At 45.2% G+C, this 15,777-nt stretch overlaps 1 long non-coding RNA gene across 1 annotated transcript; it reads left to right on the forward strand.

Annotated features, from left to right (window-relative positions):
- The first annotated feature begins 8,600 nt into the window (after positions 1-8,600).
- On the forward strand, positions 8,601-12,837 carry LOC142463006 (uncharacterized). Its single transcript, XR_012787332.1, has 3 exons — positions 8,601-8,671; positions 11,169-11,242; positions 12,702-12,837. It is a non-coding gene; the product is annotated as an uncharacterized LOC142463006 (long non-coding RNA).
- Positions 12,838-15,777: the final 2,940 nt, after the last annotated feature.

The raw sequence follows: 15,777 nt of genomic DNA on the forward strand, positions 1-15,777 counted from the left end.
CTGCAAATGTAAAACTTCCGCCCGGCATGGACTCACAGGAAGCCGAACCGGATGACCTAGTGCGCGCGACTGCGCACGCGAGGAAGGGCGACGTTGCAGTAGATTTTTTAAAACACAAATTATTTTGTCTTTTTCGCACGATGGCCGTGTCATGTGAGTTGTTCAGTCAATGAGGGAGCACCAGCCTCGTGATATCACGGCCACGCCTCCGCCACGCCTCCCCGTCGCGAGCGGTCTGAAGTCCACAGATTGCTCAGGCGACAGGCGCCCGCAACGCCATGCGATCCGTCGCACACGCCTAAACTATGAACCAAGCCTAAGATCTCTTCCAGTGCCAGAAGGCCACTTACGTCCCATTCATTTGAACTAGCAGTATGGTGTCGTCCAGCATCCATTATGGGTCATAAAAGTTAGTAAACAAATATGGAGCAGTGCGTTTGGGATGTACCTTGTGTAGGTAAACACCTTAAGCATCATGTGCAAATAGTTTAATAGTTTGTCATTAATGGGAAGGCACACTGGCTGATCAGGTGATGTTTGTTTTTTGTAGGTGTTATGGTCGTGCATTGAAGCTTCAGTCCACATCTAATCTTTGGTGTGATCTTGGCATTAATTATTACTGCTAGGCACAACACTTGCTGGTCTCTGACGGTAAAAGAAATGATACCAGTGACTTATTGGAAAAATCTCTGCAGGTAACATTGTTCCAGTATTGCATTTTATAAAGATTCTGTATAAAGGCATCTTTAGCTTATTATTAACCTATTTTTTATAATGATAATGGACATTTCTATTTGGTTCCAACCTCCTATATTGCAGCCTTCTTAAGGAAGTATAAGTAAAGAAGCAAATGGAGCATAATATCTAATTGCTTATTACAATGGCCACCTGTGCTCTCAATACCCACAATAATAAGCCAACTGCTACTGAACCTACTACTACTGTACAGTACCTTACAAATGTCAGTTTTATGTCTCTGCATGTTCCATATAGGATGTGCATTCTGTACAATGCAGAAGTTCTCTGAAATTGGCTATATTATTAAATAAAACTGCATTGCAGACAATTACTAAAATCTCTCATTCCTTGTAATGCAAATTTTTGCTGTGCACTGTGCGCATAAATAATTTGTTTTGTTTGAAAGAATAAAAAAAAAGGAAAGATTGAATTTTCCAAAAGACACTGAAATGCACTTAAAATTGTATGTATGTTCTGTCCAGCATTTTAGCTTTGTCTATAGCAAAGAACTTCAGTACATTTCCTGCTATAAGCTTTAATGCTTTAAAGCAGTGGTGTTCAACCTTATTTTGGTTAAGGAGCCACTCATAGCGCGGGCCCTGGGCCATGGTCCTGGACTGGTTAACAGGCTGACCCCCCCAGTTGCCTCACGCTACCTGCCTCAAGGGACTCGGTCAGCTCTAACTAATCACCCTTCCTACGCCACCTCCTATGGGCGCCCAAGGAGTACTGTGCGAGAGTCTGCGCTCTCCTGACTACCCTCGGCATATGCAATTGCTATTCTTTGTACCAAAGACAGTGTGTGAGTTGGAGGTTATCACCCTGGGACCGATGGGGTTCTTCTATACAGGTCCTGTCCCATATTCCTGGAAGTATAGAAGATGGAGGCGCTGCACCACTAATAGCTCATGGAGGCTACCACCCCAGAAGCCGGGCCCTGGCTCCCCAATAATATTGCGGGAATCTCAGGCCCTCCTGTTCCTCACAGGTATGCACCCCCAAGACGCATGTAATCTGCCCTCATGCACCCTAGACACCACCTTAGAGTCTGGGGAGGGGGGAAGCAGGGTTACATTACTTTCTATTAACATGACCGTCTCCTTACTGATGAGAATTAAGCATTTACGTACAGTACCCATTATGACAATATTAGTTCTGATCTGTTTTTCTTTTTTTATTCCTTATATCTAGGGTATTAAAAAAGCTGTGATGATGGAAAGTGGAAATCATCTGTTTTGGAATGCACTTGGTGTCTCTCGGGCTCCATAGGTAAAGAGTGCCGGTATCTCTTCAATTTTTTTTGAAGAAAAGTTTTTCTATTTATTTATGAGTACTTCAATATTAGGTGTAGCCCCCTGAAAACAGCACGGGCTATGCATATCTTTCTCCTACTGTGGTAAGTCCTGTTAAGGGCAGGCGCCAGTAGTAATCATGGGTTTTCCCCCTTCACGCCCTGCCTTGAGTGATAGATGCAGGCCCCTGACTCTGCTGCAGGCATGAGACAGAGGGGAGGTTTTGTTGACATCATGAGGGGTGTGGCTGACTCTATTTAGCAGCCAGTTCCTGTAAGTGAGAGTTCTGTTCTGTCCTGGGAGTTGGAGGAGAGGAGTAGGGAGAGCTCTGTCCTGGGAGCAGGAGAGAGAAGAAGAGAACTCTGGCCTATGATAAGTTGGCGAGTGAGCAGAGCTCCGGTGGACCAATGCCCCTCACCCTGATGAGGGGGTGATGGGGAGGATCTACCCCCACCCAGAGGATATCCTCTGAGGTGGGCACTGGGGTATTGAGGCCCCTCACAGACCATCCTGTCGGGGTACCTCTTGGAGGAAAGGAGAGGAGAAAGGCTGTACACCTTGGGATTTCCGTGTGTGCTGCTGTTGTTGCTGTTGTTGTGGCTGCTGCGTGCTGCCAAGGCTGCTGTGTGCGAGCTAGAGACAATAAAGAGAGACATTGCTGATTTTACCAAAGACTGTTGTGTGATTGTGGAGCATCCACCCTGGGACCAGGGTCATTTCTTCTATATGGGTCCTACCCCATATCCCTGGGAAGGTATAGAGGATGGAGGTGCTGCACCACCACTAACGAATGAGGCAACTACCCCAGAAGCCTGGTCCTGTGTCCCCAACATCATCGCGGGAAGCTCAGGCCCTCCTGTTACCAGCAGGTACGCACCACCCAAGCACATGTAGCCAGCCCTCACTACACCCTAGATATGCTAGTTGTGTCTGGGGGGACGGAATATGGGTTACATTTGAAGGCGCTGCTGAGATCCAGAACAGGACAGGCTTACAGCGAAGCAGAGCGGGAAGAGTGATATGCACTCTGCGGTCAAGTACTGAGGAAAGTAGGGCGCAATTGCATACCGGGGGTAGTCAGGGGAGCGTGGACCTCCGCTCCCGCACAGTACGCCCTGGGTGCCCTAAGCGGGTGGCGTAAGATGGGTGCATAGCTATAGCTGTACTAGACCCTTGAGACAGATAGTGTGAGGCAACTGGGGGGGTTAGCCTGCTAACGTGTCCAGGGACCATGGCCCAGGGCCCGCACTATGAGTGGCCAAAAGTAGGGACGCCTGTACCTAGGGAGATGCCCGGTACACTAGCTAGCACCCACATAAAATGCACCACAGAGCACTTGCCGGAACAGTCACCGAGTACAGTGCACAAGAAGGAGTTCTGCCTAGCCTGGGGTATGCCACCTCATACTAGTGGGCAACAGAGTAAGCATGCAGAGAGAAGCAGAAAGTGTCAGCAAGTACGGTCAGCGTCTAGGAACAAGTTACACCCTAGATACTGAGAGTAGTGTACAATTACATGTGATGGGCGCATCGAAGATGTTGCCATCACTACATGTGCTCCGCGGAGCAAAGAACAATCCAAAATGGCGACAAACGCGCCATCAATGGCCCAGCAGATAGCAGCCGAACTAAAATGGCGTTTCCCGCCAATCCTGTAGCGAGCACGTGAATCGTGCAAAAAGACTGTACGAGAAATGTGGCGGGAAATGTGCAGGGGTTTGGCGCCAAACCCAGATCCCCTGCAAGAGGAGCGGCGCGAACGCCGAAAGCCCACCCACCTGTGCTGTGACTGGTCAACAACTCAGACCATGTCACACTGAAAGAAGGAGGGCCCCACCTCTGGATTCCACCAGAGGGAGGGGGCACAAGGAGAGCCAATCAGGAGAGCCTTCCCCAGCAAAGGGAGGGACAGGAAGCGAGAGCGAAGAGCTTCACTTCTGCCTGGCATTCGAGGAGCAAGGAGCTGAAACACTGAACTGTTCCACCCCTGAGCTAAAGATGTCCGAAATGAGCACTACGATCTACCAGCTACCAGGAGGCTTACTGGTTGTGGAGGTGGTGGAGCACGAATACCTCCGGTGTTTGTGCGTCCACTGCGGGATACCCGGCGCGGTACCAAGCACTAAGGCACGATGCCCTCAGTGCGGCACGTTCTACCTGTGGCCTAACGAGCCATGGCCACTGATCGAGACCCTGCGGGGTGCCTCTCCGGGAACATTAACAGAGGTGGCGGAGAGTAAAGACAAGGCTGCCCTAGTTCCCCGTTGCCACCAAGCGGGAAGAACCAAGGCCCAGCCCGCTATAGAGCAGAGAGAGCTGTCGACGGAGAAGAGCGCGATCGCAGTGGAGGTACTGGAGCAAGACCGTTTCATACCCATACCCACTGGTTGTATCGCAGAAGAACCCGGTGACTCCCGTACCATCGGTGGCGATGCGCCTACCGGCGAACCACCCTAGCGTTGTCAAAGAGGAGCAGACGAGTCCGGACACCTTCCGACGGCGAGCGCTGGTGCGGCCGGAGGCCGTAGCAGTCCCATGGCCGTGGTGACTCCCAGTGCGGCGGAGATAGCGACCGAGACGACTCCGGAGGACCCCAAGATCACCAAACAGCAGCGGAGTGGTAAGGAGACCCCACCACCCCCTTACTCCCGCCAGGCGAAGACCGCAACTGCAGAGGACGAGGAGGAGAGGCTTGCGGCCTACTTGTTCGTCCGCGAACCGGATGCTCCGCCAACGCCCATGCCGGTCCTCGACGCACTTCCGGTGCGTGACCACGAAGCGGATGGAGATTCTGCGGGCACCGCCGATGACGTCACTTCCGGGTCCGCCGGAAAACGAGGCCCGGGAGCGCTGTTCTCCTCACGGAGAGTAGCCATGGCCACTGCAATGGCCACCCTGAAGAGCCAAGGCCCATCTAGACAAGCACGAAGTATGGCGGAGAAAGCACCCAAAAAAGCGTCCCTTGGTCGCGGTATTACCCGCTTGCTTGACACTGACTTGAACATTGCCCCTGCCCCAACCCCTAGCTCCATCGCCCCGGCCACTGCCCCTGCCCCGTCACGAGTGTTGTCACCGGGACCTAGCGGGGAGAAATTGAGCAAGTACCCCAAATATTCCAAAGATTTGAGGGACTGGGAATTGAGCAATGAGGGGTCTCATTGAAATGGATGGTGAAATACCTTATTCCAGTGTGATACGTGTGCCTAACCCTGTGCCTTTTTCTCCTGCAGCTAGAGGGAGGGTCCGAGGGTCCCACACTCCAGCGGAGGCTGGGTCTGCCCAGGAGGTGGTTCACAAGATGAACCCTACCAGGTACATCAATGCCTAAGGGAGGAGAGATTGCTCGCGCTCTACAGAGGCGGGGACGTCCGGTGTCTCATCGCAGGCAGAGTCTGAGGTAGAGAAAGCTAGCTATTCCACAGGGTACGAGCACCGTGACAAGTGGGGGGCACCCCCTGTTCACTGGGTACCACAAAGGGATGGACCGTACACGGTTCCTGCTCATTAAGAGCAACATAGTTGATCATTGGTGGGCGGCAGGTGCCTTTACCCCCCAGGAGGTGGAGGACGAGATAGATCACAGGTACCGGGAGATCGAGCAGAAACTCATTCAGCCCAAAGGCCCCAGTATATTGTATGATGAGATTGCTCCTGTAGAACCAGAGTTTTGGGTACTGCCAAGCAGGGCGGGTCACTGTAAGCTCACTAAGTTGAGCCGAGCAGACAGAGCCATAGTGGCTAGGTATAGGCAGTCACATGGATACAAATACCCTTATGTGCCTGAGCCCATAATGCGGGAAATAGAGGAGAGCGAAGCCGGATGCAGTCTCTCGAGACTGGGCGAAACGCGTAGTGTTGCTTCTTGGACCAGAAGGTGATCCGTAGTTCACGAGCCAGACAAGCCGTGACGTCACACGCCATTGCGGACACAGCGAGACGAGCTCCGACACCAAACTGCAGGCGAGGAGAACTGGGAGACTCCAGGGGAGGCGGTGAGATCTGCAGTGACCCTTCAATACTCACATACTGTATATGTGCCAAATGCTTATTTTAACTTTGCACATTGTAAGTGCGCACTTTTATATCGTTATTTTATAAAGTTTATATGTATCAGCCTGATCGCGCTATGTAGTGCTTTCTCATCTCTTTTACACATATACCATTCCATTGGTGAATACGCCTGGGAGGGAGATCCAAACAACATTCATTCCATACGGGCAGCAGCCCTATCTGCTCACTGCACTCTATTCATCTATATCTTGTGAGTAGGCTGAACATCCGAGCCAAGATTGCATCTTTAATTAGATCTTATTGTTCATACATCTGCACTTAAATTGTGTATTCTTCTCTCTGTCCCATATATGCTCCTCCTGGATTGTTTGAGATCTGTCACACTTCTTGGAACCCGTGAAACAGGTCCCACCAGAGGGTTTGAGCTGGGTTATTTTATTACATTGGCCCCTATTGAGATTGCACAAAAAAATATATATTTTTATCACATTTATTATATTTGCACATTATAGTTGTTTGCGCCTTTTCTTTCCCTTATTTTCACAATATACTGGGAGATTACATTTAAAATACAAAAAACAGATATTGCAATTACAGAAGTGTCCATACTTTTAGTGCCCGGAGCCGGGTGAAGAAAAACACAATGCTGCGGCTCCGTGAACAGTAAAGGCTGTGTCCTCCTACGGGATCCGTTCTTCCGAATGAGATTTTCTGCTGCTGGGGGATGTCGCGGTGAGGATTCCGTGGAGTTAGTCTGGTTACATCTATACAAGTAGAAAAAGAAACAAAGTTCTGTCTGTCAGTGCTTCCGGGTCAGTGTAACAATGTATTAACTGATTGATATAGGTAAACCTGCTTGAAGATGGACTATGAATGCATCAGTGAGTGGTGTAAATAATGGAAGAATATTAGCTCAGAATAAGGGGGTATAAACACCAAGTCCTGCGGTAGATAATGGAGTCAGTACTGTGGATAAACAGTCTTGACTGGTTCTCTACCTGTGTGGAAAACTAACCATAGAGCTTGATGTGCAATATACAATCTTCCTCCCAAAGTCTGCTGACCATAATATGGGAAAAGGGTAAGATTACTCACAGTGTGACGCTGCCCATTTCCTGTGCGTGCCTCACGCTGACAACGTAGTGCAGAGGATCCAATAGAGTAGAAAAAGCGGAGCACAGCAGCAAAAAGTATAGGGCTACAGTACGAGGACTACATTTAAAAACAGCTTTAATCAATCAGGTGACAACTTGGCATGGACGAGGTAAGTAACTGTAACACGTTGTGGCGCTTTGTCAAAGAGTATTATCTGGTTACATCTATATATTGATGAACAACCATTTAGTTTCATAACATTACTTGTAAGTGTGACATTGGGTATTTCATTTCAGTTTTGAAGCATTGTTAAAGGAGTTTAATTTGAATGCCAGAAATGTCGCTGACTGCTCTATAACTAGCTGAGCAGGTGTACCTGTATACTGATGACACATAAATCTTAATGTACAAGCTAACATAATCATTGTTGTGGGGGCTTCAGGAATTATTATTATTTATTTCATACACTGTAGCGCTTTTCTCCCAATGAGACTCAAAGTGCATAACAATTACAATATAGTGTGCGCTATGCAGCACATAGGAATTTTACTGACAGTCCCTGTATAGCTTGCAATCCATGTTCTTGGTGCCTGAGATACAGGGAGATAAAGTGACTTGCCCAAGGTCGCAAGGATTTCCCCTGAGTCAAACTCTGTGCCATTGTTTGCAGTCGGTGTCTTTACTCACCGAGCTTCTCACTGTAGGTTGTCTGTAGTAATATGTATGATGCAAGATCACTGTACAAAATGCTAGTTTTCATTTGCTCGTAAACAGATTTTATTTCCATTTATACTGCAATCTTGATTTTTAGGTCATTTAGATGATTTACTGATAATCATGCTTTAGCACAACACGCTTTCATCAAATCAATCCAGTGTGAGCAAAATGTGAGTACACCGTTTCTTTCTAACTGCTCTAATCATATTGTAGCATTAGCTGCTAATGCATTTCTGTTACAGCAGTTTTCTTGGGTTGTATTTTATGTTGATGTTCTTCCTTTCTCTGTGGTTCATGTGGTTCATGTGGTTGCATGGACAAACTTAGGCGTTTTATACTTGGTGAATGAAAATATTGAGGTAGGTTTCCTAATGTGCGTAAAAGCAAACACATTACAAACAGAACACATTTGGCCATAAGATTTCTATTTCACTCTCCCCCTTTTTTCTTTGTGATTTGAAATCCCTTTGGAGCAGGGACTTCTTGACTTTTTTTTTGCCGGTTTGTGTTCATGTAGAACAGTAGTTTTTGTATATTGTCTTGTTGTTTTGCTGATGGTAGCACTTTGGAAATGATGATGATAGCACGGATCTATATCACGTATTGAAAATCCTTAGCACAGAGCCTGCAGACATTCACTCCAGCAGAAATACTTGGTGTTATTTGTGGATAAGGGGAGATGAACCTTTCTGCACTTGCACAAAGAAGTAGCAAAAATATTTTGAGAACTTTTAGTATTTTTTTTTACAGATAAGCCATGAAGCCTTCAAAGTAGCTCAATCCCTTGAACCATCATATGTGAGATGCTGGATTGGGCAGGTAAGCTTTAAGTGAACTGTGACATGGGTTTTAATATGTTTAGCTCAACAGCACTAGGTGGGAGAGTGTTCACAGACACAAAACACAAAATGCTTTCATGTACACGTATGTCTCAAATTTTGACGAGAGGTTACCATTATTCTTGTGCAACATGTGCAGGAAATAGATTTTGCAAAACAGAAAATTGAGCGCAAAAATCATACACACGTCTCACTAAATTACATAGATATACATATACTCTCCATCCCCACGGTGAAAAACAACTCTAAATTTTCAGACTGTGCAAAAGGTCTCCGCTGTGGTAAATCCGGCCGCTCAAAATACTGGGGATATTAAATGGGTCACAAACCTTCTCTGCAGTGGATGACATAATTAACTCCATACTAAGGGAGAGATCCTCAGAACATACTGAAAAGAGAAACAAAAGAGAAAAAGAGAACGTAGAGCAAAACCATTTACTGATAAAAAGAAGTAAAAAACCTCATACATTTCACTCACAAGTGTAGGTGAGTATAAAGGCTTTAGAGCATATTGCGGTCGCCCTGAGCCTTTTTTGGTTGAGGTATTGGCATTCTCCCAGCGATCCACTCTCCGCTCCCACAATTGCCTCTACCAGCTCCCCGATCGTCATATGCATGGTAGTCCGCTGGCATAGAAGGACTCCTCGGTGCTTCCTAAATGCAGCTCTCCAATCACCCTATGAGTGAAATATTTCACTGCTGCAGAGGTGATTGTGGGAGTGTATTGTACTGTATTGTATGTCTTTATTTATATAGCGCCATAAATGTACATAGCGCTTCACAGTAGTAATACATGTCATATAAATAACAAATAATATAAATAACAGATCATGGGAATAAGTGCTTCAGACATACTGTAAAAGTAACATTAAGGAAGGAGTCCCTGCTCCGAGGAGCTTACAATCTAATAGGTAGGTAGGGAGAACGTACAGAGACAGTAGGAGGGAGTTCTGGTAAGTGCGTCTGCAGGGGGCCAAGCTTTATGTATCATGTGCCCATGATTATCCAGTGCTATTCATATGCTTCTTTAAGCAGATGTGTCTTAAAGTGGGTCTTAGAGGTGGATAGAGAGGGGGCTAGTCGGGTATTGAGGGGAAGGGCATTCCAGAGGTGTGGGGCAGTCAGTGAGAAATGTTTAAGGCGGGAGAGGGCTTTAGATACAAAGGGGGTAGAAAGAAGACATCCTTGAGCATAACGCAAGAGTCGGGATGGTGCATAGCGAGAAATTAGGGCTTAGATGTAAGGAGGAAGTGCGGCGCAACTGCGCATGTCTGAAAGAAGCTCCCGGATATTCGGTTCCAAAAAAAACTTTATTGACACACACCAGGGCTACACCAGCATCTCCCCCTCAACGCGTTTCACCCTTACGCAGAGGGCTTCGTCTTGGAGTGGGGAGAAGTGGTGAAAGCCCCTTAAATACCTAAAAGCCCGCGAAAACGGCATTAAAAATTTAACCCCTTCTGTGCTTCTAGCCCAACAGCTCACATCAATGCTATTGAATCAAAGTGTCTGTACATCTTATCTTTGTGATATTGCGGAGGAAAGAGTGGAGCGCTAGGTGAATGCCAATACCTCAACTGGCACCTCTTCGGAGGTAAGCATCTCTTGAAGCAGGGGTCTCCGGAGCTGAATGTAATGCTGTTCAGCTCCGGAGACCCCCGGCTTCAATCCCGTAATAAAAAAAATGCAATGCAGCATGTTCTGCCGCTGTAAAGTGGATTGTAGATTCAAAGTCATCAAACTGTACATAGGGTAGTTCAATAACTCTGATTGTGCACATTCTGTACATGCTCGCGGACAATTGTCATATTTCTCTTTATAAGTCACAATTTACAGTAGGCCCAGCAAACAGATTATGTAAAAGAAATATATAAACTTTTATATGCATTAATAAAAGTTATAAAGTATGCAAAAATGTACAAAATGTCAACAATGACAGTGTTAACTTCAAAGGTCCAAAATAACCAATTATATTAAAAAAAAAAGTTTACAGAATATGTTAAAAGGTAACACATTTCCCTTGGCTACATACATTACTGCAGCTCTCATAAGCAAACACTCCCCATCTTAATTGATTAAATACATTACATTATTGCAGCCACAAAAGCTACTAAAATTGCTTATTAATCATGGATAAACATGGCCTTGGTCAGTGTACATAGTGAAGAGTTGGAAGCACCTCATGAAATATATATATATATAAAACATTTTTTTACTAAATCAGTTGAAGCAGAAGGTGTATGTAAATTAACGTGCCGACGTTTCGGAGCCCAAAGGCACCTTTCTCAGGGATTGAATTACGTATATAATCATGCAATCCTTGGGAGAGGTGCATTCGGGCACCGAAATACCATTATTGTTTCAAACACTGTTTTCACTTTGGTTATCATTTCATGTCCAATATCATTGTCCCTGAAATAGTATCCATGTTTAAAATCCAAAGAAATACGTGTAACACTTTATTATCGTTTCTCTAGGCTTTGATAGCAGAAGCAGTGGGGAGCTATGAAACATGGATATTTTTAGACATACTACTGAACTTAGTATGCATGTAAGTCTTTAGTATTTTTTTTTAATTCTCAGAAAGTTGATCGTGTGTCTGTCAATTTTCCCCTGGAAACCGGTCTGAGATTTTGACACACTAAACGTCCACCATTATACACTGTGTAAATCAGGTGCAAATCATTTTGATGGCAGACGTGTCAAAAATACACATGAAGTTGTTGCCTTTGAGTTTCATGATCTGTTAACAGGGATTTCTCCAGTCTTCTCATAGGTTTTACATCCTAATTTGGGACACGTTCGATGTCTGCTTGTACAGTACATAATGTACCTGGAACAAACTATGACAGGTTTTTATAAGATGTAGTTAAGCTATCCGTACTGCATTAGGGCTCGCCCAGGGTGGTGCTGAGCGGGCGCGTGCGCTTAAGCTAGACACGTTGCAACAGTGCACGTGGCCTGCGTGAGTGGGCGGGCCCGCCTGCTCGGCGCTCAGCCGCTTGCCGAGCGAGCAAATTTGAATTTGCCGCTCGCAAACGCGTCACGTCAGCTCCGTGATGTAGAGGCCGCGCCCCCAGACACGCGCGCACCTAGCCGGCCAGGAAAAGCACGGCCGCGCAGGGCGGAGCGCCAGCGCGCCTCTATCCACCCTGGACGAGGCCTTATATGCAATGCTTTTAACACACCCTTTTTTTGTTCAGTTTACTTTCTGCTCTTTAACCCTCTGCCAATTGTGAACGCATACACAAGGATTGAGCCATACTGCTGAGCTGTGAAGGACAAGTACTGTACTGTACATACATGCAGCTAATGTTCATGGTTTCCTTTTACATTCGTGCAATGACACTAAAGTTTTACTAGGATGTAAAATGGGTTAACAACTCCTGGTCTGCTACTCTAAATGAACTTAATTAGCATGCAAAAGAGGGATAAATGGAAGTACACTAAATTGTATTAATCGCTAGAATTAAATGTATAGTTGTATGTAAAAATTGCTCTATTCTGTATAACCCGTTTAATTTCATCAAGATGTGCTTTATACTATACCCCAGGGATTGATGCTGGACTTGGAAAAATAATAGAAGTTAAAATATATTTTACCATATTGACTAAGCAGCCTTCTGCATTAAGACACCTTCAGTCCCTGGAAGACCCCTTACATTCTATTGACTTGAGTGGATTGGAAAGAGTTACGACAGAAGACGTTTTGGTTAATAAAAGGCTGTTTTTAACCTTGGTAATCGTATTTCCTTAAGCATCTTGATTAGGGTTGTGAAAATGATTAAATATCAATCCAGCACTGCATCTGTTTAACATTTTTGTTAATTGTTATTGAGTATACTTATTTAGACCACTCCAGTCTCTTCCACTGACGTATCCTGGCATGTGCCTCTTTATTTGCATTTAATTGTGCTATAAGCTACCAACCATCACACAGGATAGCCAATAAATGTACTGCGAGGTCTGCCATGTTCTTGTTTGTAAAGGATTAATGTGTTGTTTCTCAGACTGAGGGCACAAAGGGATATGCTCATTGGGTTTGCACGACCCTTCAGGATGAAAGCAATAGAAACACAGAGCTGTATCGTTATAACATTGTGCAGATGAATGCCATCACCGCGGCACACGTTGCTTTAAGTATATACACAGGTAAGTTGCTAAAACATCCAGATACTGTATTTACCTCATTAATCAACTTATTCCTTCATTGCTTCAGGGGTGAGCAGCTCCTTCTTTTTTTTCTTTCCAATTTCTGTGATTTATGTTGAAAAGGTGAGGTTTCTATAGTATACAGCTCAACCCTGTTATAACACGCTGCGGTACAACGCGAATCCGCTGATAACGTGATGCAAGCGTGGCTCCCAATTTTCCTATTTATGAATACTTTACAACACGATTATTGGCATCTTGCATACTTTATTGTACAATGCATACAATTGTACATTATTTCTAACGCGATCCGCTTATAACGCGATGTGATTCTTTGGACCCCAAGCACAGCGTTATCAGGGGGTTGAGCTGTATTATGCAAAGTAACATAGTGTTAAAGTTAACTTGGCATTAATTAGTGAGCGGGGCTTGCACAATGCCCTGTTTGGTACACAGTGTTCATGAGAATAAATACACCTGCACGCTATGTAGAGAACGGAATACTTGCGGGTGTAGAGCCCAGGGGGAAGTGTCCCAGGTATCCACATGAAGAACAGAGAACCACTCCAAATTCCATACCGCCTATACGTGAATTTGGAGTGCTACTCTTTTTATACCCCGCATTTTAACCTATACATAATGTTCTACGTCTGTATCTAAAAAGATTTAAAAACTGTGAAATACTCATTTTTAACTGCAGGTAAAAAGATAATACATGTGTAGAGAAAATTGTTGCAATTGTTTGTTCACTTCTTCCATCATAGGTGCCATTACATATAGACCTGGACTCGATTAAAAAGAAAGAAATACATACATAAATACAGTCTAAAAAGCTGTAAAGGGCACCAGTCATATACTTTTAATCCGTTAAATACAGTACATCACTATTGTTAGAGCATTAGGGACTGCACATTTACGATCTTGCAAAACTTGGTCCCAAAACACAAGACCACAGGAACAAAAGTAACCTAGAAAGGTTATGGGAATGTTGAATAAAATACAAACAAGCAAATCTTTCAACCTAGTGTAGCAGAGAACGTGTGTGAGTACACACCTATAACATATATTATACTGTTTATATGTATTTTAACAAATTTAAAGAAAATGGCCATGCTGTGCTTTGTATAACGGCTCTGCGCACGATAATCTAATCACAAATAGTATAGGTAATAACCAGCTTAGAGATCCTCATACTAGCACAGGGCACACAGAATAGTGAACAAAATATTATTTATTGGCCCATACAACACCAGGTAAGCGACATTTCGGTCCCCAAAAGGAGCTTCTTCAGAGGCGGAGGTCAGTGTGAAGACCGCAACATCGTATTATTGTCTGTGTTATATACCATATTCTACCATTTTCTTTATTACTGATTTTGTTCCCCGTAACAGAACGGATTCAGAGTAACTCAGCCGCCTTTGCAATGCTGGGGTATTTAAACGAACATCTGAAACTGAAAATCCAGGCCAGTGAATCTTACCATAGGTAAACAGGATTTAAATATTCAGTGTTGAAACCTAAGTTTTGTATCATCAATGTGTAGCCCCCTGTAAACAGCGTGGGCTATAAAACCTTCCTCCTACTGTGGTAAGTCCTGCTACTGGCGGGCACCAGTAGTAATCATGGGTTTTCCCCCCTTGAAAGCCCTGCCTGATTGATAGATGCAAGCCTGTCTCTGCTGTAGGCCTATGCAGAGGGGAGGTTCTGCTGATGTCATGAGGGGCGGGGCTGACTAAACTTAGTTGCAGTTCCTGTGTGCTCTGCAGTTGAGCTCTGGAGTGAGTAAGTCAGGAGTAGTTGGTTGGTTCGGTCAGAGAGAGAGAGAGAGAGAGTTAGTTCATGAGTGCGGTGAGAGCTGGAGTGTTTGACTGGACAGTCAGAAAGAGATGTAGCTAGGTTCCTGTGGAGTAGGGCCTAGTGAGATATAGGTGGACCAGTGCCCTTCACCCTGCTTAGGGGGTGAGGGAAGAGCTAGCCCCACCCTTGGTGCAATAGGCTGAGGGTGGAGGCAGGGAGCAAAGACCCCCTTCTGACCATCCTGAGGAGAACGACTTGGAGTGAAGGAGAGGAGAAGGAGACATATCTTGTACCCGGTACTTGAAGTGTTTTGCTGTGCACTGTTGTTGTTGTGTGCCGCACTGATAAGCTGTGAGTACAATAAAGACCCTGCTGCTTTTATCAAAGACTGTGTACATTTGGGGTATTCACCCTTGGACCAGGGTTATCTCTTCTATACGGGTCCTATATATAGTTCCAGATTACACACATCAGTGCAATTTTATAGAAATGTCCACTCTATAGGTGGCAGAAAGATACAATGTTATTAAATTATCTTGCACCGTAGATACTACTGGTGATACCTCACTGCTAAATAACCTCAGTCTTCAGGGAGCACTCCAAGCGACAGTATGAGTTTGTAGCAGGGGGATTTCCGAGGATGAACTACATTGATTTTAGCTCTGGAGACCCTCTGCTTCCCGAGGTAGGTGCTGCTGGTAAGAGCCCAGGCTGGGCTCACAATATGGCGGTTTAAAAGTCCCGAGTCCCACTGGAAAGCTGTGATGTCATCCCTTGAGGCTTCCAATTCACGTGATGGGGGAGCTTTAAACTGCGCAGAGATACCGGCAGCACCTACAGAAGTAAGTATCTTGAAGCATGGGATTCCCGGCGCTGAAATCAATGCGGTTTAGCTCCGTAAACCTCCTGCTTCAAACCTATTAAACGTTAAAAAAAAAAAACTTTCAATGAAAACTTTGTATTAAAATTACTAAATGTCCCCTCCTGCTGTTGCCAAATAGTCTGTGTCACAGGCAGAAGGAACAGTAAAATAAAAGGCAAATAAGAGGACTCGAGTCTCCCTCACTGGAGTCTAATAACTGTTTAGCAGTAACGTTTAGTGAATGTTATTGGAGAATGTTAAAAGCAACCCGATCG

The sequence above is a fragment of the Ascaphus truei genome, chromosome 11, assembly GCF_040206685.1.
Source record: "Ascaphus truei isolate aAscTru1 chromosome 11, aAscTru1.hap1, whole genome shotgun sequence".
Lineage (NCBI taxonomy): Eukaryota > Metazoa > Chordata > Amphibia > Anura > Ascaphidae > Ascaphus > Ascaphus truei.